This window comes from Haemaphysalis longicornis, unplaced genomic scaffold, assembly GCF_048455015.1.
Source record: "Haemaphysalis longicornis isolate Haplotype H1 unplaced genomic scaffold, Haemaphysalis longicornis Haplotype H1 scaffold_9, whole genome shotgun sequence".
In the NCBI taxonomy this organism is placed as follows: Eukaryota; Metazoa; Arthropoda; class Arachnida; order Ixodida; family Ixodidae; genus Haemaphysalis; species Haemaphysalis longicornis.
Window position 1 is genome coordinate 156034365 of NW_027526460.1, and position 24735 is coordinate 156059099.

At 47.3% G+C, this 24735-nt stretch overlaps 1 long non-coding RNA gene across 1 annotated transcript; it reads right to left on the reverse strand.

Moving 5' to 3' along the window:
• Positions 1-7708: 7708 nt before the first annotated feature.
• LOC144152135 (uncharacterized) lies at positions 7709-11675 on the reverse strand. Its single transcript, XR_013319073.1, has 2 exons — positions 9982-11675; positions 7709-8122 (listed from the first exon to the last, which is right to left on the reverse strand). It is a non-coding gene; the product is annotated as an uncharacterized LOC144152135 (long non-coding RNA).
• Between the last annotated feature and the right edge of the window lie 13060 nt (positions 11676-24735).

Sequence of the window (24735 nt, forward strand, 5' to 3'; positions counted from 1 at the left end):
AAAACTCGACCTATCATTGTTAAACTAGCCCACTACAAAACGAAGGAACGCATTTTGAGCTGCGGTCGCATGCTTAAAGACACAGACTTCGCCATTAGGGAGGACTTCGCAGCTGCCACCCGCATTGCGCGGTCAAAGCTGTTGCAGTTCATCCGCCCCCAAAAATGTGCATTTAAACTGAGTCTCGACAGACTTCACGTGGACAAAAAGTGCTACATGTACGACCAGAATGGCGACAAAATTGTAGAAATCAACAAAAAACAGACTATGCATGCCATAGCTGATGAATCATCAGGTGTGAGCAATAAAACCACCGAATGACGCCCCTCTGTCCATTGTACCTCTAACCCTCGACCAATCCGATCATCAACGCTAAATATAAATGTTGCCTTCACTAATATACGAAGCGTGCTGCCTAAACTCGACAGACTACACAGTTTTATCGAAGATGTAGAAGCCGACATTGTCGTTCTTACGGAAACGTGGTTACACGAAGGCGTACTCGACCACGAAATCTTCGCGCCTAACAAGAGCTTTACTTTATATCGCCATGATCGCACTAATCGTCGGGGTGGAGGCGTGTTCATGGCTATTAGAAACAATCTATCATCTTCTCTTATCACTCATGACGACACATTAGAACAAACCTGGGTGCGAGTCTCAAACGTTGCCCCAAAGGCAATTTTTGGCATCTGTTACCGGCCGCCTGACTCTGAACCTGGCTTTTCCACCCTCCTTTCAAATTCACTCACCCGGATTAAAGACAAGTTTCCGGAAGCCCCTATTTTTCTTTTCGGTGATTTTAATTTCCCTCAAATAAACTGGCCTTTACTCTCAACCCCTAGTGCATCTCCGTCTAACGTATCCAAGCAATTCCTCGATCTGACGCTAGATTTTAACCTACACCAAGCTATAACATGCCCCACAAGAGGCGATAACACTTTAGATCTTCTTCTAACATCAAGCCCGGATGACATAAAGCGCACAACAGTACTCCCTGGGTTCAGCGACCATAACCTTATCCACAACTGCATATCTCTACCTCTGATTATAAAGTCGCCAACTGAAAAATTCATAACTGATTACAAACGACGAAATTTTGACGCTATCAATGACAAACTTGGTTCCTTTCTTGACAGTTTTCGCGGATCATATCAAACCCGTTCAGTAAACGCCAACTGGCAGATATTCAAAAACACGATACTAAACTTAGAAAAACAGTATATTCCAACCATCCGCGTAAAATCGGATTCCAATAATCACTGGTTCAACAAACAATTGAAAAGTCTCTTAAATCGAAAAAAACGTCTTTACAGGACCGCCAGTCAATGCAATAACCCTTTAGCATGGGAAAAATATCACCTGTGCGCCAAAAAATATATTAAGGAACTACAAAAAGCCAAAGATAAATATTTTTCTTGTGACCTATTATCTATCCTCCGCTCAAATCCTACTAAATTCTGGCGCATGCTCTCTCACAAAAATCAAAGTACTAACATAGATCTTCTAGACCCAGACGGGGAACCAATGGACACAAAAAACGTTGCCACCGCCTTAAATGACTACTTTTCATCTGTATTTTCTGCCCCTAACATTGCACAGTCCACACGACTACCTACCTGTTCCCCCGGCACTGTATCCCCCGAAATAGCATTTAACCCTGAAGGAATCGTTAAACTAATCACTGGTCTTAAGATATCTTCAGCGCCAGGATGTGACCAAATAACCCCCAAACTTTTAGTTAACACCGTCACAATGGTTAGTCAGATTGTTTGCCTCATCTTCATGCAGTCCATTGAAACAAGCGAAATTCCAGACGATTGGAAGATAGGCCGAATAGTGGCGATCTTTAAAACAGGAGAGCGAACTAATCCAGCAAACTACCGCCCGATTTCCCTGACTAGTATTCCTTCTAAATTACTGGAACACATTATATCTTCTCACATCGCGACTCACCTTGAATCAATAAATTTCTTCTATAACCACCAGCACGGTTTCCGAAAGCACTTCTCATGCGAGACCCAATTGGCCGAGTTTACCCACGACCTACTAAAAAGCATGGATGATAACCTTCAGATTGATGCCATATTCCTCGATTTTTCCAAAGCTTTTGATCGCGTACCACATAATCTATTACTTATCAAACTTCATTCACTTGGCATTGCACCGAATATTGTCTCCTGGGTTGAACACTTCCTCCCTAACCGTAAACAATTCACCTCTGCCAATAATCATAACTCCTCTTTAACTAACGTATCATCAGGCGTCCCTCAGGGCGCAGGCTTATCACCTCTTCTATTTTTAATATTTATAAACGAGCTGCCAACAAATATTGAAACAAAACTACGACTATTTGCAGACGACTGTGTCATATACTCCCCCATTCACAATATTGAAAACAGTACTAAACTACAACAAGACCTCGACACAGTTGCGCTATGGTGCCAAGACTCATCAATGCCGTTAAACCTAACCAAATGCAAATCGATGTCATTTTCCCGTAAGCGCGCCACTGTTCATCATACCTACTTTATCAATTCGCTTCCTCTCGATTCGGCTTCCTCATACAAGTATCTCGGTGTGCTCATGTACCCATCTCTTTCATTTGCGCCGCACGTGCAGTCCATCTGCTCAGACGCTCTACGCACGCTTGGCTTTCTGCGCCGTAATCTAAAATCTGCATCTCCTGACGTTAAAAAAACTAGCATACTTAACATACGTACGCCCAAAGCTCGAATACGCGTCGTCCATTTGGAATCCATCCCAGGCATATCTCGCTAACGAACTAGAATCAGTCCAAAACCGCGTAGCCCGCTTTATAACCTCACAGTTCTCCAGAGATATCACCGTCACCGCCCTAAAACAATCAATCGAACTGCCATCTCTCGCGTCACGCCGCCTCATCTCACGCTTATGCCTCCTGCACAGTTTCTTTTTCCACCCGAAATCAAGACACGAACTTCTACAGCCCCCTAACAGAACTTCTTCTCGCATTAACCATTCTAATCCTATTGCACGAATCAACGGCCGTACATCCGCAATGAACGACTCCTTTTTCCCCCAAGCAATTACACTTTGGAATCACCTCCCCGACAGCATTGTTGCCACACATGACCGCACATCATTCCGCGCAAAATTGGAATCCCACTTTGATTCCACGCAATAACCCGTGGCTGTAGATATATCCTACCAGCGTACTGTATGTATAATTTTTTTTGCCAAGTTGTTTGTACTCTAATTCCCAGTCAAAGTGTTTCTTTTGTTTGTTGTTTGATTCGTTTTTGTTGTCCTTCTTGACCAAACTACCATATGCGTATTTAGAACTGTATTGTTTATAATAACTTGTTCATATTGAATTGTGCACCCTCACAGCGTATTTGTTGCCCCCCCTTATGTAATGCCCTCGGGCCTTTAAGGATGCAATAAATGAAATGAAATGAAATGAAACTCGGGGGGAAAATTGCAAAGCATGCTTTCCGCACTGGACGAACAGAGTAGAACCGAGGGCCTGAAAATTAATATGCAGAAAACTAAAGTAATGATCAATAACCTCAGGACAGCACAGCGGTTTGAGATAGGTGGCGAGGCAGTGGAAGTGGTAAGCGAATATATCTACTTAGGCCAAGTTGTGACCCCAGATCCCAACCATGAGGCAGAGATAATTACAAGGATAAGAATGGGGTCGGGTGCATATGGCAGACATTATCAGATAATGAACAGCAGCCTACCATTGTCGCTGAAGAAGAAAGTGTATGACAGCTGCATCTTACCGGTACTTATCTACGGGGCAGAAACCTGGAGGCTCACTAACAGGGTTCAACTTAAATTGAGAACGACTCAGCGTGCAATGGAGCGGAAAATGATAGGTGTAACGTTAAGGGACGAGAAGATAGCGGAGTGGGTCAGGGAGCAAACACGTGTTAAGGACATATTAGTAGAGATTAAGAAAAAGAAATGGACGTGGGCAGGGCATGTAATGCGAAGGCAACATAACCGCGGGTCATTTAGGGTAACAGAGTGGATCCCTAGAGAAGGCAAGCGTTGCAGGGGGCGGCAGAAAGTCAGATGGGCAGATTAGATCAAGAAGTTGGCGGGGATAAATTGGTCACAGTTGGCACAGGACCGAGATAATTGGAGAATAATGGGAGAGGCCTTTGCCCTGCAGTGGGCGTAGATAGGCTGATGATGATGATGATGATGATGACGATGATAGGGAGCCAACCAGAGACCTCTTTCTTAAAAGTGGTGTGATCAAAATCTTCAACTTGTACAATTATCGTTTGAGTAACCGATTCAAAATAGAAACCAAGAGAAACATAAACTACATGCGTAATTTGGCCCGGTTGCAACAGAAAGAAATCAGTTACCCTTTCAGGAATAAGGAACATTGGGCGGTCCCTACAGCCCGTTTAAACACTGGGAAAGACCGCATACAATATACCCTGCCTTCTCTTTTAAATGTATTTGAGGGCGCCGATTTTGATACCTATAAATGTTCTACGCGTCAATTACGTGTCATGTGTACTAGAATGTGTTAACCTTTCTATGTCTCTCATTTGATTTCTTGTTGAACTGTTCTTTTTATACCTGTTAAAAATAACGGGTATTACGTGCATAAAAAAAGGTTCATTGTTAGATTTTATTGCTACTTTTTTCGGTTGCCTTTATAACTGTGTGTTTTCTTTTGTCGCGATGCTGCTGTGTGAGCAAAAAGAGGGGTTCGGCCTCGTCAAGCTGTCTATGATAGCTTTTTTTCCGCGGTTCCTTTATCTGTATCTGTGTTTATGGAACAGAAATAAAGTTTCATAATGATAATAATAATAATAATAATAATAATTAATAATATTCACTATTATTATTATTATTATGAGGGGCGCGAAAATATATCTGCCATTGGCGTCATCCTACCTAGTTACGCCACTGGCTGGAAAGCAACACTTTCAATGCAATACGTACCTTTCTTGCAAATATTTACATTGCCACAATATATTATATTGTGTCAATGTAAATATTTGCAATATGTCGGTGTACGCTAGGCACGGCGATTTATAACCAGCTCATATTTCCTTTCGGTCGTGTATTCAATGATTTGTGTAATTCTATATGTATAGTGTACTCTATATATATTATAGAGTAATGTAAATCTGTATGCATGTATTATGAAGGTACCCTATATGTATTGAGTGATTTAGTACATCCGTCGGTGTACATTTTCTGTTGTATATTGTTTGTACGCTAGGCATGACTATATTGGGCTCGCATTTTTCTTCTGGTCCTGTATTGAGTGATTTATCTGGTCAGTAGACATTTTTTTCTTTCTTTTTTCCTTTTCCTTCTCCTATTGTTGTTGTTGTTGTTGTCGTCTGTTTTTTTTTACATTCTTCAATGTCGCAAGGGATGCGATATTTTTTTTTTGTTCTTTAGAACACTGTTGTACGCTGGTGCCAAAGCGGAGGCCCGCAGCTCCGTCAATCTGTCTTTGAGATGGCTTTTTCTGCCGGCCTCCGGCATTGTGTACTATGTGCATGATGTCAATAAAGTTCATTGTTCATTGTTCATCGTTCCACATAACAGATGAAATACTCACTTCATACGCCAGCTCGAAGAACACGCCATACAAACAATAGGTTTAATTCGACGAGTTACCAAAAGACAAAGAGGCCTCAGGGAAGCTGAACGCCTCCGTCTTCTTCAAGCCTATGTCCTTAGAAGCAGGGGCCAGGGGGTGGGGGGGGGGGGGGGGGGGAGTGGGGGCGTGAACCTCCCGAATTGTTTCGTGCCAGGCTGGGGTGCGGTTCAAGTCGCCTGCAAGCGCGGAACCTGCAGTTATAAGGGCATTCTTGTTCACATAAAGCTGAAAACAAGAGCTACGTCAACTTCTGATCCCTGTGGCCGCTACACCTAGCTTCGCCGGGAACCTGCCGCGAGCCGATCGAGGCAGTCCCGCTGTTTCACTGGCGGAACAGCACTGCCGGGAAATGGCGGAACAGTAGGAAAAGCCTCATATAGGCATATATGTACGTGGTCAGGACTTTAGCGTGTCATTACATTTCTTTGCACTGGTACAAAGTGTAATAAGATGACAGAGCCTGGCACTGTGTTTTATTCAGTCAACTATCAATCCTTGATATGTTTATTTTTCTACCAACATCGCATTTCATTGACAACGGCAGTTCAATAATTGCTCTGCCATCTTGTATTTCCTCCACATCAACAAAACTGTACAATTCTCTTTATGGCGGAGCTTCAAATCAGAATCAATCAAAGGTTTATTTGCTTCAACACAAGGTTGGGGTTACATCAGGCGAAAAGCAGTTGCGTACTGCTTGAGGGTGCCTAACGACCATTGGACGACAGCATGTTCACAATAAAAAGTACTGCGTAAAATGGTCTATTTACAACCTAAAGTACTTGCGATAAAAAACTAGCATAAAATCGTACGCTCATACCTAAAACTCTGCACTCAACCAGGAAAAAACATGCCTACAAATTATTTGTTCACAACGAGTCGTCTAAAAAGTATTCCACCAGTTGTTTCCGGTAACACTTCCAATATCAACACGTTTTTTTTTCACACGTATTAAGCAGAACAGGTAATGAGTATGCGAGTGATTGCAGTACATAGTCAGTGCGTCGGCGTGGTACAAGCGAGTTGTCATTGCATCTAGTGCGTACATCCGTAACATTTTTGGATAACCCAGACACTCTAAGAAGACGAGGAGTGCTGGGCACTCTGTCTAGGAGTAAAAACTTTTGTCCCATATTTCACTCTCTTTGGCAGCATTGGGCGACTCTTCCGAGGAGTAGCGCGTGGCGGCCAAACGAGAGGCGAAACACTCCTCGTGGGATTTACTTGCTGCTGTCGAAGCGGAGTACTTGAACCCTGTGTGGGAATTGCTATGCCATGTACAAGGCAGCGTTCCGTCACTCCCTTTAGGCGTGAATAAGCTCTATTGGTTTCGGCGTTCCCGGATACTGCAGACGGGTACTACTACTCTCTCTTGTAAAGCATCTCGTTACGCCTCAAGAGCGTTCTGTTATTCCCCGCGAGACAGCGTGTTTTCGCTCCGCCTGCTACTAGCCCCCCCCCCCCCCCCCCCCCCCCATCCCCACGATGGTACTATAGGCAGTTACAAGCAAACAAAACAGGACAAGCCATTTTGAAACATGGAAAAGAAAAAACAAGGTCAGACTTTATTTTTCAAAAAAATACCACAACAATCGGTTCATTGTGCAATTTCACACAAAAAGCAATTCATTTTGAATTAAAATATCACAGCATAAAAACGGTTCTTACTCCACATGCACACAGGAGACGTAACGCCTATTTAGGATACAACCAAGAAAAATTCACAAATAAAAATGCAGCAAAGCAATTGATAACACTGAAATACAAACATTAAATTAAGACAATAAAAATGACATTAACACCCACAAATAAAAAGGTACTGGCATTAGCACGAAAACGTCAGTAGAAATACAGCAGTGGGAAAATAGTTAACAGTATTAACATAAAACAAAGTGGCCTTAGTACATCAGTGAGTGCTTCACATGGACTGGAAAGCCAGCTCTTATTTAGGACACATCAAAAACATTTACAAATAAATTTTGCGAAACAAAAATCTTGGACTAAAACTATTCAGCGTGGATTACTATTAGCGCATTACAAGGTGCAATCAACACAAAGCTACAAAGCCACTGACACGGGAACTTTGCAACAGATATATGTTGGTGGGACAATAGGAAACCACCGGAAACATTCCCACTGGGTTTTTTAGGCGGGTGGTTCTCAAATGAGGATGCGCTAGTAAGATTTAAAAAAGGCATAACTTGCTATTAAAAACAAACACGTTCTAGCTGAATGCTTCATAATGTTGGTGGCGGCCTTCAGAACAGTACCGACCAGGGCACCGTGCTTGAGCCGAAGTAACGTCTACAGAAGCAAGAAGGTGCGCTTCCCCTTTGAAAACACAGACAGCAGCAATGGGAACTCATCCACGATGTCCAAGGATGTGAGCAGAAGTGTCTTGAATGCGACGGCCACTCCTGCTGACGCCTCGGGGATCTCGATCTCTCTCAGGAAAAAAAAAATCTTCGGGCTAGTACCGTCTTCCCGTGGTTCCTGCATAGGAAGAAAGAGGGGGACAGCAAAGATAAGTTCAACAATGAAAAAAAAATTGACGAGTTTGACGACGTGATAGATTAGTTTTTGCGCCGAGTGAACGCATTGAACCCGTATTGGAATGCAATACTGCTTGGCGCAGTCACAAGTCTACATGCGAATGTGCGGTGACCTTGGATGCAGCCACGCTTATTGTGCCACTTGGTCAATGTCATGTCAGACAGCGCGCCCTACAGCTGTCTAACTACGCAATGCGCCCCAAACCCATCAGTGCTTACGTGTCCGTAGCTTCTATTGTTTACCCCGCTATCGTTCCCGGTATAAAAACATTTAACAAAATTTAAGTAAAGAGAACTCTTTTTGTAACGTTATAATCCCTGATTAATTTGCATAGGATTTTGCCCTCAGCCGACTGCAACGTACGGCCCATTATACGTTCACAAGTACAGCGTGTAAAAGTTGCTATGGCGCATATAGCTACTGTTTTTTTCATTCTCGAGTACGCTTCGTTGCATGCACGCTGCAGATCGCAACACCTGATGAGAACCAATAGGCTCGTTATTGAACGATCAGAACGCTCGAACATTAAACCACACGCAGCGACGGCGACAACCGACGCGAAAAAAGTACCGTAATGGGTACAACAAACACTATGGGCGACAGCGACAAACGGAAAAAAAAATAATGCATTCCTGCCAATGCCATTCGTCGTCGTTGCTGCCGCTCGCTCGTGGGCTGCTTCTGGCCGGTATAAGCCCGCGACGGCGACGGCCCGTCGCCTGCCGCAGTTGCCGCCGTCAGCGGCCTGTGTAAAAAAAATTTTGTCTGTGTCGCCTACAATACCTGTTTGCCGAACCCAATGAGTGAGTTTTCTCGCGTCGCTCATCGGCTTAGACGCATGTAGTTACCCCTTAACAGTCCCATCTCCGGCCATCCTGCCCTCAATCAAAACGCAAAAAACCTAAACCCTGTCAGGACAGCATTTCAGTCTGCTGCTGTACGCGCGGCGGTCACTAAAATTATTGTAATTTTAGTGACTGCCACGCGCTAGACGCGCTACTATCACTCAGCCTATTGGACGAAATTCTTTGGAGCCGCGCAGGTCGCCACAGCTACTGCACGGCAGCCACTCTAACCCTAGCCGCCTGGCCGCCGAGCTAAGAGCACAAATCAAAACGCAAGAAACCTATCTGGACAGGATTTCAGTCTGCTGCAGTACGCGCGGCGGTAACTAAAATCATTGTAATTTTAGTGACTGCCACGCGCTAGACGCGCTCCTATTACTCAGCCGATTGTACGAAATTCTTTGGAGTCGCGCAGGTAGCCACAGCTACTGCACGGCAGCCACTCTAACCCTAGCCGCCGAGCTAAGAGTACAAATCAAAACGCAAAAAACCTGTCTGGACAGGATTTCAGTCTGCTGCAGTACGCGCGGCGGTAACTAAAATCATTGTAACTTTAGTGACTTCTACGCGCTAGACGCGCTCCTATCACTCAGCCTGCTGTACGAAATTCTTTGGAGCCGCGCAGGTAGCCACAGCTACTGCACGGCAGCCACTCTAACCCTAGCCGCCGAGTTACGAATACAGGGTAGCGCTGCGACTACTCGCGCGACCGTGCTTCTTACCTGCGAAAACATTCGGCTAGGATACCAACACTTCACGAATCAAAGGGATTGAAACGGTGCAAGACTCGACGCTGTTTGCACACGGGTACAAAAGCCGCCCTTCAAATCTAAGCAACGGTCAAAATGAGTGACGAAAACATTAGGGTTAGCCGCTTCCGCGGACCGAAGCTAGAGAGCAACTCTCCTTCGCTAAATACACAAGATAAGAATACCAGGTTAACTAATGGCTTACCTCCACTTCCAGCCAGCATTTCTTCGTCCGGTAGATAAATCCATGGTCGTCATTCCAATATCCCAAGCTTAAGGCGCGAAGCCTGCAAAGGCAGCGACTGCACACCGGCTGGTCCGGCGGCTTGCGCGCGCATTGCTACACAGTGCATATAGTTCCGGTATCGGCCTCTGCGCCGCCGCAGCTGTGATGTCCGTCCGAAATGAAAACTAGTTCCACGCATGCAGGCACGCACGAACGAACTAATATACGGCTTGCTTACGTGTTCGTGATCTAACGCTGACGCACAGGCATGCAAGCAGTTAGCGAGCACGCGTCACACTGCGTTCAAGCAAGTATGACGATAAGGGCAGGTCAAACTTCCCATGTTGAGCAAGCCGTCTCCGAAGCTTCGGATAATTCTCGCGCCGAGAATGCTGGCGCCGAGAAGGCGAAAACGAAAACAGACACCGGCAGCCTGCCGAGGGGCCAAGCCCGGAGCACGAAACACCTGAAACCGCCACCGTCGCAGCGAACGCGGCCGGATGTTTATACCAACGAGTGAGAGCTTTGGAGTCTTGCCTGGGGCGTGTCACGTGTGTGTGCTGTTCGCCGAGGAGAGTCGCCCCACGCCTGCGCACCGCGTGAGACGTTTTCTCCCCGTGCTCTTCTGTCCTGATCCACTGTAACCTCACTTTTCTCAATAATTATACCTTTAATTCTCAAAACCTAGTTTCTCTATTCGATGCGAGCACGCGTCGTACTGTGTTCAAGCAAGCATGACGATAAGGGCAGGTCGAACTTCCCATGTTGGATGAAGCGTCTGTTTGAAAGTCCACTTCGTGCGTAGCACATGGTTTACAAAGCGCAGCCCTGTGTTCCGCGCTGGCGGGACATCACGGTCTGGCGCGATCAGTCGTCGCTCGCCCGGTTCTTGCGGGTGCACCGCCTGTGTCGGTTTTCACCGTAGACGCGAGATCGCGTGGCGGAAAATCCGCCGTGGTAGTACGCCGTATATTCGTCGGGCTGAGCTACGGAGACGCGGCGTCCACCGCCGCGCCCCCGCCGCTGGGACGCCCTCGGTGTAATCGGCGTAATCGCTGAAATCGGCGCGCAGTATTCTTTCCTCCGTGGTGCGCACCTTTTATGATGCATAGTCTGACAACTTTTTAAATGTCGATAACTAAGCCATTACAGAGAAAAAACAAAACAAAGAAACAAAACCAAATCGAGACATGCGTTTTTTTAGTTTTGTCAAGCTTGCTCCATTCATGTCACTGAACGCTGCGAGCAATCGTTACATGATTTCATATTCTTGCACGTTTAGAATACCCGGCGGAAGTACTCGGGGGCTTTTTACACAACTGCTTTATATAATATATACGTATGCAAATAAAACATCGCTGATGAGTTGGTGTGCGTAAATGGTAGGAGTGCCTCTCCATGCTTACTCCCGCACTTGACAAGAATGAAATTGCAATTGTACTCTTCGTACTGGAGAGAGGAGACGATGTGCAGCTTTACTCTTCACTGGTGCGGGAGCGGAACTGGGGCTGCACTCCGCCGCGCACGAGAAGAGTACGCTGTCAGTTTTGCTCTTCCTCCTCATGGGAGCGAACATTACGTCCAACTCCCCGCAGCTTTCGAGGGGAGCGCGCCAACGCTTGCAGGAGTACAATGACTGTTGGACTCTTCAACTACTCCCCCGATTTCTTAGAGTGGATACGGAGTGCAAAAATGATTTGAAGCTCTGGTTTGAGAACAAAAAAGAATAAAGCAGACGAAACACGTATGTTCGCGGAGGGGGTATTATCTTATAACCTGTAAACAGCGTCTTTGTCGTGTGCGCAAACGGGACATTGGCAATACTACGCAGTGCTTTCTTTTGCAAAAGATGAATTGCGTTTATGTTTTTATCTGTAGTCGTGCACCAAACAAGTGTGCAGTAATTGACATCCGAAGCGAATAGGGCATGATAAATTTGCAGCTTGGCTTTTGTTGGGAAAAAATGACGACATCTAGCTAGCGCACCCGATGCAGATGATAACGATTTCGCTACAGATTGCACATGGAATGTCCAGGTCATATCATTAGAAAAAGTTACGCCAAGAATCTTGTGTCTGCTGACAATTTCTATAGGGGCAGACGCAAGTGTCAGCTGCTTATTTAACATTGCCTGTTTGTTCCTGGCCCTGAACATTATAGCTTTTGTTTTCTGCGTATTTATGTTTAAACCATTTAAGTTAGTCCATCTGGATAGTTCTGACAGACATTTTTCTGCCCTAGTTGCTACGTCACTTGCATCTGGCCCTGAAATAAAGAGGCTTGTGTCATCTGCATAAAGCATAAAGTCTTTTTGGCACTATCTCATTGTTTTCTTGACCTCGCTCTTCGTTAGAATCAGCATTGTCTATTTGATTAACCGGAATTTTACTGAAGCTACCATGTCTGTTTGATTTAACGGCTAGAAATATAATGAACTTTAAGAAACGTGCAACAAGCTTAACATTCAACAGCAGTCAATAAGATGTTCCGCTAAGCGTAATTTTACCATTCACATTACCAGCACAAAAAATAGCAAAAAGGTGATTACTGAAGGACGAAGGCGCACTTTTGGTAGCTTCACCGCCATAATATACGAATGTGCCGCATGTGCAGTCCAGTGCTATTCGAAGGCTATCGCGGGCAAGCTACTCTTTCAAATGAAGCAGACAGAACGCCACCTTTAGCAAATCTTCCATGCCAGTTTTGTTATCGTCGGCGTAGATAAAAGGCAACCAAGTCTGTGCTTGATAACAACGAATGTAAAGCTTGAAACCCAAAGGTTGGCAAGTCAGTCGTGCGGGTCATTGTTGTAGCATGGAACAGCCAACAAAGAGAAGAGTGCGAAACCTTAGTTTTCATGGTTGCGAATCGAAACCATAGGTGGCCTATGGTTTTGTTTCGGGACTACGAAAATCAAGATTTCGCACTCTTTCCACTCATGTTCAAGCGTGCCATCGGCCTACACGCTTGGCCGCTCGGTGCTGGCGCGATAACCTTAATCGTGCTCGGCTAATTCATAGCTGATAAGAAAACTTATTAGCCCCTTCCTAAAGGAAAATAAAAAAACACGCGAATCTTGATAGTAAACACGCCGTGTTGGCCTCCCATTTCGCCTGACGAACTTCAGGGACCGCGCTCCACTCACGAGCACACTCATGACCACGAGCGCGTGCCCGCATAACCGCCTGCTCTACGGATGGACGAACCACCCATGGCCTACCCATAGACCAGAGCACGGGAATTCAGGTCATCATCATCATCCAAGCTCCTTAAGGTGGGCTTTACTGTTAGCGTTCAGCATACACAAATCGCATGTTGAAGTCAGTTATTTCAAGCTTCGTTGAAAAACAACGCGCAAGAAGCCTTGCCCAGATATTTGCCCCTCCAATCTTTTGGTCGACCGCGCCCCCCCCCCCCAAAAAAAAAAATAACAAAAAAATCCTGGCTCCGCCCCTGCTTAGCAGGCAGACCTACTCCCTTCAATATCTATGCTAATCTGAAACTGAGCTTAATAGAGTCAACCCCATACTCAGAAAGGCCTATAAAGCAGCGCCACATCTGCACCCCAGCACTTCCACTGCCAAATTCGAAGCTCCATGCGTGCATAACACGGCAGAAGAACTCATTGAGGCTCATCTCGTCAATCAAATCACCAGACTCTCAAAAACTAACACTGGCGCTTATATTCTCCAGAGGTTACAAATCTCCCCTCTAGACCCCCCAGAAGACAAAACTACATTCCCTCACGACATCAATTATAACTTAATTATCAAGCCTATACCCAGAAACATGCACCCCCAATTCAACACCAAAAGGCGTTCCCAAAGCTCACAAGCTTTACATAAAAAATAATCGCGACAAACATGACGTCCATTACGTCGACGCAGCCGAATATCGGCGGCATGGTACCTTCTCAATCGTCTCCCATTGAACTTCCAATCAGGTACAGCAAATCTTCCTGACCATCCGCACCACCAAGCCAGCCACAGCGGAAGAGGCGCCGGTAGCATAAGCTCTAACGCAAAAGCCGACCACCTCCCCAATCATCACCGATTCTAAAACGTCAGTTAAAAAGTTTCGCCTCCGGCTTTATTTCGCCTCAGGCACTCAAAATGCTCCAACAAGCACCCCCAACGTCCCCCGTAGAAATCATCTGGGCTCGGGCGCATGCTGGCCTGGAGGGGAATGAGGTTGCCCACATTACGGCTCGAGACTTCATCATCTCAGCCGGGCCCAGCACGTTCCCCTACCATGGCGCCAGATCCGCTAGAGACCGGATGATCACGTACAATGAAATTACCTCCCATTACCGCCTCTCTCGCCGTGCCTACCCCCCGGCACACACAAAACTCACCATCCATCAAGAACACACATGGCATCTATTACAGACGAACAAATTTCCCAATCCCGCTAAATTGCGCCTAATTCAGCAGCAAGCCCTATACCTTTCGCCTGACCGTACTGCCTCCCAGTCCCTCGGCACCCTTTAGCACCTTATGTGGGGATGCCCGAGAGATGCCTACTCGAAAATACTCACATGTGAACATCGAGTAAATGGAGCATTCATAGCTCCCCGGTACCACCGTAGTATAACCGGTTAAACCCAATTGCAACAGTACAAAAACAGGCCAACCGGCAAAGAGAATTTTGTCCACCCGAAGGTGGAGAGAAATGAACGGGGAAAGCTACCTTGCGACCCACCGCCACGATCCCGGGGGGACCCCCCGTGTCGCCCCCAGGAAAAAGCCGGATGTCGTGGGTTGTCGGGAAGGAGAACTTGGGCATCGGGACGGGTTTTGGGAGAAACGAAGGGAATGGGAGGAGCAATTTTGCTCTAATCCAGATGTCATGTGAACAGTGGGAGGAGGCGTTGCGCTGCCCAGACCAGGAGGCTCAAGCTGAACTGGTCGCCCGGGCTGCAGCGGTCGCCGCCAAAACGGCGGCCACCATTGTCAACTGACTGTGCTCCTAAATAAATGTGTTTTTTCTTCACAGCGTTGATCACCCAGATGGTTCAGGAGACCCGGAAAAGCAGAGCCATACCGAAGTTGCGGCCTGACTTTTCCCAGCCGCCACGAGCCATTATTGCTGGAGAGAGAGAAAGAAATGCTCTCTCTCTACACCTTTTTCTCTCCACGTGTCAAAGGCAGGCATTCTCAAACTTTTCCCCCCACTGTCAGCCGTGCAGCTGCTATCGCGATCTCCATGGGACCGTCGGTGTTATGAGGCACCAGAGCCATCGCATCCGGGAAAACGTTGAAGCGCAAAAAAAAAATAACAAAGCGGCACGCGCCCGAGCCATCTGTGTATAACAATGTCAGGCGCACAGTGGTGCTTCCTAGAAAACTAGTATTAGTGAGCTATTATACACGGCAAGTTTTGAAACCTTGTTGTGTGTCATTTACTTATGGCCCTATTTCTTTTTTTATGGGGGAATATAGGTCACTTCTTCTATGGTTTAATGATTCTTGTTTGCCTAATAAGGTTTCAGTTGCTAGACAGCGCCGGGGTTGGGATCTTTTCATTTTTCCTTGTGTTTCATTCGCGGTGGCCATAATGTGCTTTTACGGCCGCATGAGTAGTTGCGGTAACACGTTCTCACATTTTTATTCTTACATGCAGTAACTGGATAGTCGCTAAAAAAGCAGCAAAATATGGCGAAAAAATTGACTGGCCTATTTCACTACAATTTATCAAAAAACAGCTCAATATTAACCCCAGAAAATATGGGAATGTTGAGTGGCAACAAGAAGAAAATGAAAGCTACACATTCCAATGAATATAGAATATTCACATAAATCCGGACCACTTTCCCACCAACTATTACACGTCACAGTTTATCACTGGACACGGTAGATTTTCGTTTTATTTTCATAGGTTCGCCATTAGAAATGAAAACATATGCAAATGTAACCTACCAGCAGACAGTTTTGACCACTATTTACAGGACTTCCCAAAAACAAACACACACAACAACTTCTTGATATCCATAAAAATTATCTCGTAAGAAGGAAACCAGAGCTAATAAAACGTACAAAAACATCAAAATTTTTAGAAGAAATGAATAAACTAATTACCGTAATATTCAACAATACTAACCCCTCAAATATTTTGTCACAATTTGACACACACGCAGAAACAAAGTCAGCGTCAAATAACGCGATAATAGCTTTTAGATCTTTTGTATTTATCATTTTTCTGTAGTGAGTCATTTTCTGCGTAATTATCTTGTTTAATTACCTTTTACATTTTTTTTATTCTAAATCCAAACATCCATTTTCAATGTATGTAATTTACCCGTTATACCTCAGTGGAACGGGAAGGGTTTCAGTTCATGAGCTCATTTAATAAACTCACACAAATTCTTCGGCATTTGTTTTTCATTCTTGAAGTGTGGTAGATGCGGGCAGGAGTTCTCGTTATACAATTTAACGCTAACCTTTTAAAATGATGATTTACTGGGATGACAGTACACAGTAGAGGGTGACCGCAATAGAAAATGACCCGCCGCGGTGGCTCAGTGGCTAAGGCGTTGCGCTGCTGAGCACAAGGTCGCGGGTTCGATTCCCGGCCGCGGCGGCCGCTTTTCTGTTGGAGGCGAAAAGCAAAAAAAACGCCCGTGTGTACGAGATTTCAGCACACGATAAAGATCCCCAGGTGGTCAAAATTAATCCGGAGCCCTCCACTACGGCGCGCCTCATCGCCTGCGTTGCTTCGGCGCGTTAAACCCCACAATCAATCAATCAAGCAATAGAAAATGATGATCGTTGGTGTTTATGGGTGCAAAGTGCACTAGGACAAATAGCGCCAAAGACAAAGTTATTTATTGAGTATGATGTAAATCTAAATACTAAATTTTGTCAATAAAGAAAGTGAAATCAACAGAAGGCAATGAAGATTTCTGGTGTATAGTGCCAAAATCATCATGCGTGATGCGTAAGAAGCTGCAAAAATTTGACGTCTGATAAAAAGTGAAACACCCGTTTAATATTTATTTATTTCAATACCTTCAATGCCCAGAGGGCGTTACAGAAAGGAGTGGTTAAGCTTACAAAACAATTGTACACGGGGAGATTAGTCAAGTTGCACTATAAACGCGGTTTACATATAGACAATAATAATGTTTCCAGAAATTATACAAAGGTAATAGCAATATACAGGCTCAAACAATGAATTAAATACAAAGCGAGCAAATGAACTAATGCAATGCAATTAAAAACCACTTATCAAATAACATCAGCGTATGAGACCACAATACAAGCAGAAGAAATTACAAAACGAACACACGAAAAATAAACCCATCTACCAAAAATAAATCAGTATAAAAGATAGTATAGAGAGCACTGGGTATAGAGAGAGTATAGAGATAGTATAAAAGATAGTATAGAGATCAATATAGAAAGCACAGGGTGGTCGGCCGAAAAGTATGATGGCTGTAGCGGCATGTTTTGTGTGTTTAATTCAGGAAAATGTTTTCGTCGTCTGGTGTCAAGTGCCTCGCATGTAATTAAGATGTGTGCTACGGATAGGGCATCTGCGCACCTGCTACACAGGGGTCTTGAAGATCCCGTTAGCAGATATGAGTGCGTTGAATGACGGTGCCCTATTCATAGCCTAGCCATGGCGACTTCTGTGTATCTGCTGCGTGTATCGGTGGGGTATGGTCCCATGTATGGTTTTATTTCAGTCATTTTTTGTCTTTCTGTTCACTCCAGGGTGTTTGTTATATTTTACGAAGGTCTTGTATAATGTGTGGCTTGAGGCGAGTGTAGGGTACTGTTGTTATGTTTACTGTGTTGCTTAGCGCGGAAGCAGTGTCCTTTTCACCCGTGACATCATTTTCAGCGATCCCTGGCGGTTCTGGGACCAAGCACAGGGCCATTTTATAATTGTATGCATACACAGACATGATGGTGTGGAAAACGAGATTTACTATTTTGTTCTTGCAGGGCTTGTGGGGTAAGACTGCAGAAACGCCCAAGAAATCCGTATAGATGATGGATTCGGCAATTCGGTTTTGAAGAATGTGTTGTGCAATGAGTAAAATTCCATATACTTCTGCTGACAAAATGGTTCTGTGTACGCTAATGTTTATGGAGCCAGTAAAGTTTGAACCATGAGCAGCACAAGACACCATAATAGAGATTTTAGAGGCATGACTATAAAATTCTGCACATGGTTATTTATACTGTGGAGACAGAAAATGCTGCAATATTGCAGTTCTTGGTACCCTTTCTTACCAAAGGTCATAAAAGATAGATCACAAGACGCAGAGCGAACTTGCTAAAGTGATAAACTATATAAAAAAGGTGATCTGCACACATATAGAAAGGAAACATTGAGATCCGAAGCTTCCTCTCTCACTCTAAGAGAAAGGGCAGACGAACGGACGGGCGATTTAAAAACACCATAGATGTGTATGGATCATTCACTGGATACGCTTATCACCGAGCTACGAACACTGTGTCCGTGTGGGTTACGCCTCTGAACGCAGTGGCCCAGTTGTACTCTCTGCAGCACATAGCGCTATCTGCCGACACGATTCTTCGAGTTCAAGTGTACCTGGTGTCAGGCACTGACATCCGCCGCTATGTCATCTCGGGGGTGGATCCCGGGGAGGATCCGGACTACCTTTGTGACAACATTAGGTGTGACACGCATGACGTGCTTCTGATGCGGTATATGGGAGCCGGTATATGGGAGCCGGCCGAACCTCCCTCGTGACGCCACGGGGCCCGCAGGAACCTCCAAACCGGCTTTTCTACAATGGTTGTGTCATACGGCCTCGTCATTTCCAAGCAGGGCCGAGGCCGTGCACGGTAGTGCACTACTACCGTTCTTTTCGCCGTGGTCACACCAGCACTTCCTGTCCTTTCCCAACACCGGATTCCAATCGAAACGAGATGGCTTCACCTCAACAGCCAAAGTTTAAGTGTGGTCTCTGTCGCTCTGACGACCATGAGATCCCAGATAAAGGCTGCCCCACCAAAAGCAAGTGTGCGAAGCGCCATGCATGGCGTGTTCGTCAGACCGAACCCCAGCCAGACCGAACCTCAATGTTCAACCGTTTCGGCTGTTTGGCGGGAGAGGATGAGGACGCCTTGGAGGAGGAGTAAGCCACCGAGTCTCCCTCGCAGCCAACATATTCAACGTTACCCGTGGTTTGCGCCATCGTCGGCAAGCTCTTTCTGAGCCACCGTTGTCTTCTGTGAAGGATGGGCTTGTGGCCCTAGACGAAAAGCTGGCCTCGCTGCATGGAGAAATTAACAAACTCACGAAGTGACGTTCTCAACTAACACGCCTCCAGCAGAACTTGCCTCAATCATCTCCAAACCTATCACGCCATCCTCTTCTTTTCTCCAAGCCTCAACAGCACGCCGCGTCTACGACTGCACTTCACTCGCTGCCAGTCTCCTCTGCCCTGCCCCACAAACAGGTTCTCCAGTTCGTGGTGCACGAGCTGGAGACATTGCTTTCTGTACTTGCCGCACAACTTCGCTAACCAGTCCGCTACCATGCCTGAACCGCAAGAGTACGTTATAGAGTGCAACTGTCGGCGTCTCTCTACAAAAATTGGTGAGCTCCGTGAAAGAATCCGTCTGGTAAAGCTCCATGCCTGGGCTTTCTTGCTTCAGGAGACGAACTCTCTACCCCGCTTGCCTCGTTTTACGGAACACGCTGAGCCGTCCATTGCTGGTCGGCGGTGCAGCTCACGTTCTACTCCTCCGGGCAAGGCGGCCATTTATGTTCTAACTCGATTTCATCAAACCACTATCGAAACTCGAGGTGTACAAACTGACCGGAGGTGGTGGCGGTAAAGGTGCAGCTTCCGCATTTTGCAGTTATCCTGGTGTCGTGTCACGTGCGTCCTTACAGTGGTCGTGCTCCCCGCATGCGGCTGGGTTGGCTTACCCAACAACGGCGAACTAACCCTGGCTGCCCTTTGTGTAGCGGGGGACTTCAATGCTCCACACTGTGACTGGGGATACCCTGTCTCAAGTGAGCGTGGTCGAGTGGTCCTGGAGCACTTCACCGATGCATGCTTTACGTTGCTGAATGATATTACTAGCCCGACACGTCATTGTACCCACGTCCAGATGCCCCCATACTCATCTGACATGTAGTGGTGGCTGGGTACACAAACAATCTCCTGGCAACGCGAGGCGGACTGCTGCGGCAGTGTTAACCACCCAATTCGCCTCGGGCTTATTCCCGAGTAAACGGGTCCTCTTCGTCGCCGTTACACAGTGGTGAATTGGGATACACTCCGATCCACCCTCAACGCTTCCCACACAGCGTCCATCCCGGACCCCTTCGATCTGCTTCACCGTGTCCTCAGGGAGGACTGCTAGCATACGGGGGTGGAAGAGTTCCGCCCTAGGCCAGATCTGCGGCTCCTCCAGCTCTGGGCCATCCGTAAGCAAGCCGAAGTAATTGCCACCCGGGACCCTTCGCCGATATCTGCCAGGCTCCAGTATCAGCGCCTGACCGCTGCTGCCAGACGGCACGTGAAAAGACTGTCCAGGCAGCACTGGCTTGACTAGAGCGCCTCTCACCGCCCTCCATCTTCAACGGCGTTCATCTGGCGCACGTTTTTCGCCATGGAATCTGGCAACCACCCTCCGGAAGCCGCAGCGAGCGTTTGCATTGCATCGAACAAGGATCCGGCACACTGTTCCCCCGAAGTTTCCCGGGTCTTGTTTCCGGCCTTTGATGCTGTGCCAGTGGCAAAGCCGGTTACGTACCCCCAAGCGAACAGTGTGGGCGTACAGCGAACTTGCGAAGCCATTTCAGAAACTCAGTCACCGTTTAGAATGGCTGCATTCTTGCCCGCGATCGATCAAGCGAAACTACGGACTGCTCGGGGTCCCGATGGCATTGCTTACGAGGTGCACAAAAATATCGACGACCAAGCTCTCACGATGCTTCTGGACTCCTTAAGTCAGATGTGGCTCTCCGGTAAACTCCCCGAATCGTGGCTTCTAGCGGATATTGTCCCCATTCCAAAGCCCGGAAAACCACCACATGAACTTGGGACCAATCACCTTGATATTTGCGCTATGGAAGATGTTATAGCGGATGCTTGCCACACGTCTTCAGTCGTGGTTTGATACTTTTCAATAGTACAACCTTGCGCAAATTGCATTCAGGCCTCATCTGGGTACTGAGGATGGCTTTGAATACCTTTCATCTATGGTTTTGGCCGGAGGCCCTTCTCGCCGTGGCAGGAATGGGCTGCTATAGACATATGCAAGGCGTATAAGAATGTTGCTTACGCTGCCATCTTAGAGGTACTATGTTGTCTCCGCCTCCCAGACAAATTCTGTGTCTTTGTCCAGCACGTTCTATAACACCGCTCTTTCTCCGTACGCTTCAACGGTGGAAGTTTCGGCTCCTTTACTCCGGTGCGTGGCGTGCCACAAGGGCCTGTTCTGTCTCCACTATTTTTTAACATCGTCTCGTTGCTGCTAGACTGGCATCTGGCCACAATTTAAGACCCGTATTCCTCATGTACGCGGATGACATTACTGTATGGACAGTCCATCAAGATCTGCCAATACCCTCCAGTAAGCGCGAACAAACTGCCAGAAATCGTGGGAGCATTTGGGCCTCACCCTCTCTCAACAGAAGACTTCTGCGCTTCCAGTCGCCAACGCTTGGGGCCGTCGCTCCCTAGCAGTATCGCCGGTCGCCCTGGAGGTGAATGGTACCACCATTCTCATTGTCAGACAGCTTCGGGTTCTGGGCTTAGAGATATCGGCCTCCGGGTCGGCAGCTCAATGGGTACGTTCTGCTCAACAGAAGCCGGAAAACTGCTCCACCTAATTGTTCGCCGCATCTCTCAGGAGTATGGCCGGGTCTGCTGGAGGATTGCCCGTCTCCTAGTTCGTTCCGTACTACAGCCAAGGCGCGTGTTCCAGGCACAGTTCCATCACATGACGCAAGTGGACCGGCATCGGCTTGAGGCTATTAATAGGGCCTCCATGCGCACCATAGCTGGCCTCCCCCGCTTAACGCCAATTCCGCAGCTGCAAGCCGAAGGTCAATTAAACACGCTCGATGAAATCATTCTTCAGCGTCGTTCGCCTGACTGCTGAAACGTGGACTAGTTCCAGAGGCGGCAGCTCTCGCTGCGTACATGGAACAGCCACCGGAGACGATGCCAGGGTTTTGCGCCGCTAGACCGCCCTGGCTCTACCATCAGGGGACGGACAACAAGCCTCTAACAGAGCTTCAGGTCCGTACCTCTGGCCTACATCAGCCCCCGGACACCGTCCTTCGTGTCCCTGACAGGGTGTCTGCGACACAACGGGTTGTCCATGCTTTCATTGATGGCGGGGCATACGACGACATCGTCACCACGGCCTAGACGTGTCCGTCTTACCCTGCCTTGAACCAAAGCTGTGCGTACGACTCCCCCTGTGCTCTACCCAGCCTGCTAGCAGAACTTTCTGCCATTCGGGATGGTCTGCAAGCGCTTGCATCGACAGTGACTAGTGTGGTGATGCTGGAAATTTTCATAGACTCAACGGCCACGATTCAGGATTTACGTCGTGTTGCCTAGTGTGCAAGCCTGGCTGCATACATTCACGCGATTATGGACGCCTACCTATGCCCTGTCCGTGTTTTGGATTTGCCGGGACATGCTTTCTGCCCACACTGCGGAAGATTGCGCCTGCCACCGAAGAGACGTCCCACGGCCACTTCCACTTCTTCCGGCATCTACCGCAGAAGAACCGCTGGAGTAAACAGAATCTCCGCCACGCTACGCGTGCTTTACTTCCACCGCGTGGAACTGACCTCCCCAGTGGGCTCGCTGGCTGGTAGGAGGTCTTGCTGCGGAGGCTTCGAGTTGGCGTGGCGTAATCCTTAGCAGTTACTCATGCCTGACCTGCCAATATCACGCCCCGCTTTGCAGACACTGGCCACTTCTGTGTGACTCCTGCGCCGGGAGCTGACGTTAAACACCTGCTGTTGACTTGCTCAAGTCTCAGAAAGGTCTGAATTCAACGCCTTCAAGGCACAGGGCACAGGGCCTGGGAGACCATCAGATTTTAAGCGTTTGATATGGGGAGCCTAGTACCGGTGTCTTGTATTTTTCAGGGCCACTGGTGCAAAGTTGTACCTTTAAACTTCCTTTTATGCTGTACGGCAAACTCTCGCCATTAAAAAATAAAGACAGTTCGGCGTCACTGTGCCTGCGCCCAGACTTGTACGCTATAGTGACGGCGAATTCTTGTAGCCTCAGGCTCCACCGTGCTAGACCTCCAGACGGGTCCTTGAGGTTAGCCAGCCAGCATAGGGAGTGGTGGTCAGTGACCACCCGGAACGGGCGCCCATAAAGATAAGGGCGGAACTTAGTGACAGCCCAAATGACGGCGAGGCACTCCTTCTCAGTAATGGAGTAATTGCTCTCCGCCCTAGAGAGCACGCGGCTCGCATATGCAATGACTCGGTCAGCGCCATCCTGGTTTGAATAAGTACCGCACCAAGCCCCTTGTTGCTAGCGTCAGTGTGAATTTCTGTCGTCGCCTCCTGGTCAAAGTGCCCCAAAACAGGTATTGTCTGTAGTGCTTCTTTGAGTCCTTCGAAAGCCTGTTGTTGCTCACGCTTCCATTCAAACGGAACATCTTCCTTCGTGAGGTGGGTCAGTGGGGCGGCAATGTGGGAAAAGTTCCCAATGAAACGTCGGCAGTAGGCGCAAAGGCCCAGCAACCTTCTGATCGCCTTTTTGTCTGATGGTCTCGGGAAAGTGCTCACTGCAGCAGTCTTCTCTGGGTCAGCGCGTACTCCTTCGTTGCTGACGACATGGCCAAGACATTTGAGCTGGGCGTAAGCAAATCGGCATTTTTGGGATTTATTGTCAAGCCGGCGGTTTTCAGAGCTTCAAGCACGGCTCTCAGCCGAAGTAAGTGCTCCTTGAAAGTGCAAGCAAAAAGGACGACGTCATCAAGGTAAACAAGACAGGTCTGCCATTTCAGGCCTGCGAGGACCGTGTCCATGACGCGCTGAAACGTTGCCGGTGCTGTACATAGCCCAAACGGCATAACTTTAAATTCGTACAGGCCGTCTGGTGTAATAAATTCAGTCTTCTCCCTGTCCCGCTCATCAACCTCGATTTGCCAATAGCCACTTTTTAAGTCAATAGACGAGAAGTAACGAGCATGACGGAGCCGATCAAGCGTGTCTTCAATGCGTGAAAGGGGGTATACGTCCTTCTTATTCACTTTGTTCAATCGCCGATAATCCACACAAAACCGCAATGTTCCGTCTTTATTTTTTACAAGCACAACCGGCGCAGCCCAGGGGCTTGTCGACCGTTGAATAACGTCGTCCTCGAGGAGGTTTCGAACCTGCTCCTGGATAACTTCCCTTTCTTTTAGAGAAACGCGATAGGGTGTTTGACGGACAGGATGTATTATGTCGTCAGTAATAGTTCTGTGCTTCGCTACACTTGTTCTGCCAACACCGGTTTCTGCAGCAAAACAGTCCCCAAAGCCGTCGAGCAGTTGGGATAGCTCGTGCCGCTCTGAGAGCGAAAGCTTCGGACTGATGTCTAAATCGATGGACGCATTCTTGCCTGGTTTCCGGGCTGCAGATCGTGTAGTCAGTTCGGACAGCGAAGGATCGTCAATGGAGTCGGCAATTCCTTCCAGGTAAGCTCCGGTCATTTCTCTTGTCAAATGCCGTGGCTCGTTCCGGAAGTTCGTAACAAGGACATTCGCGTGTCCT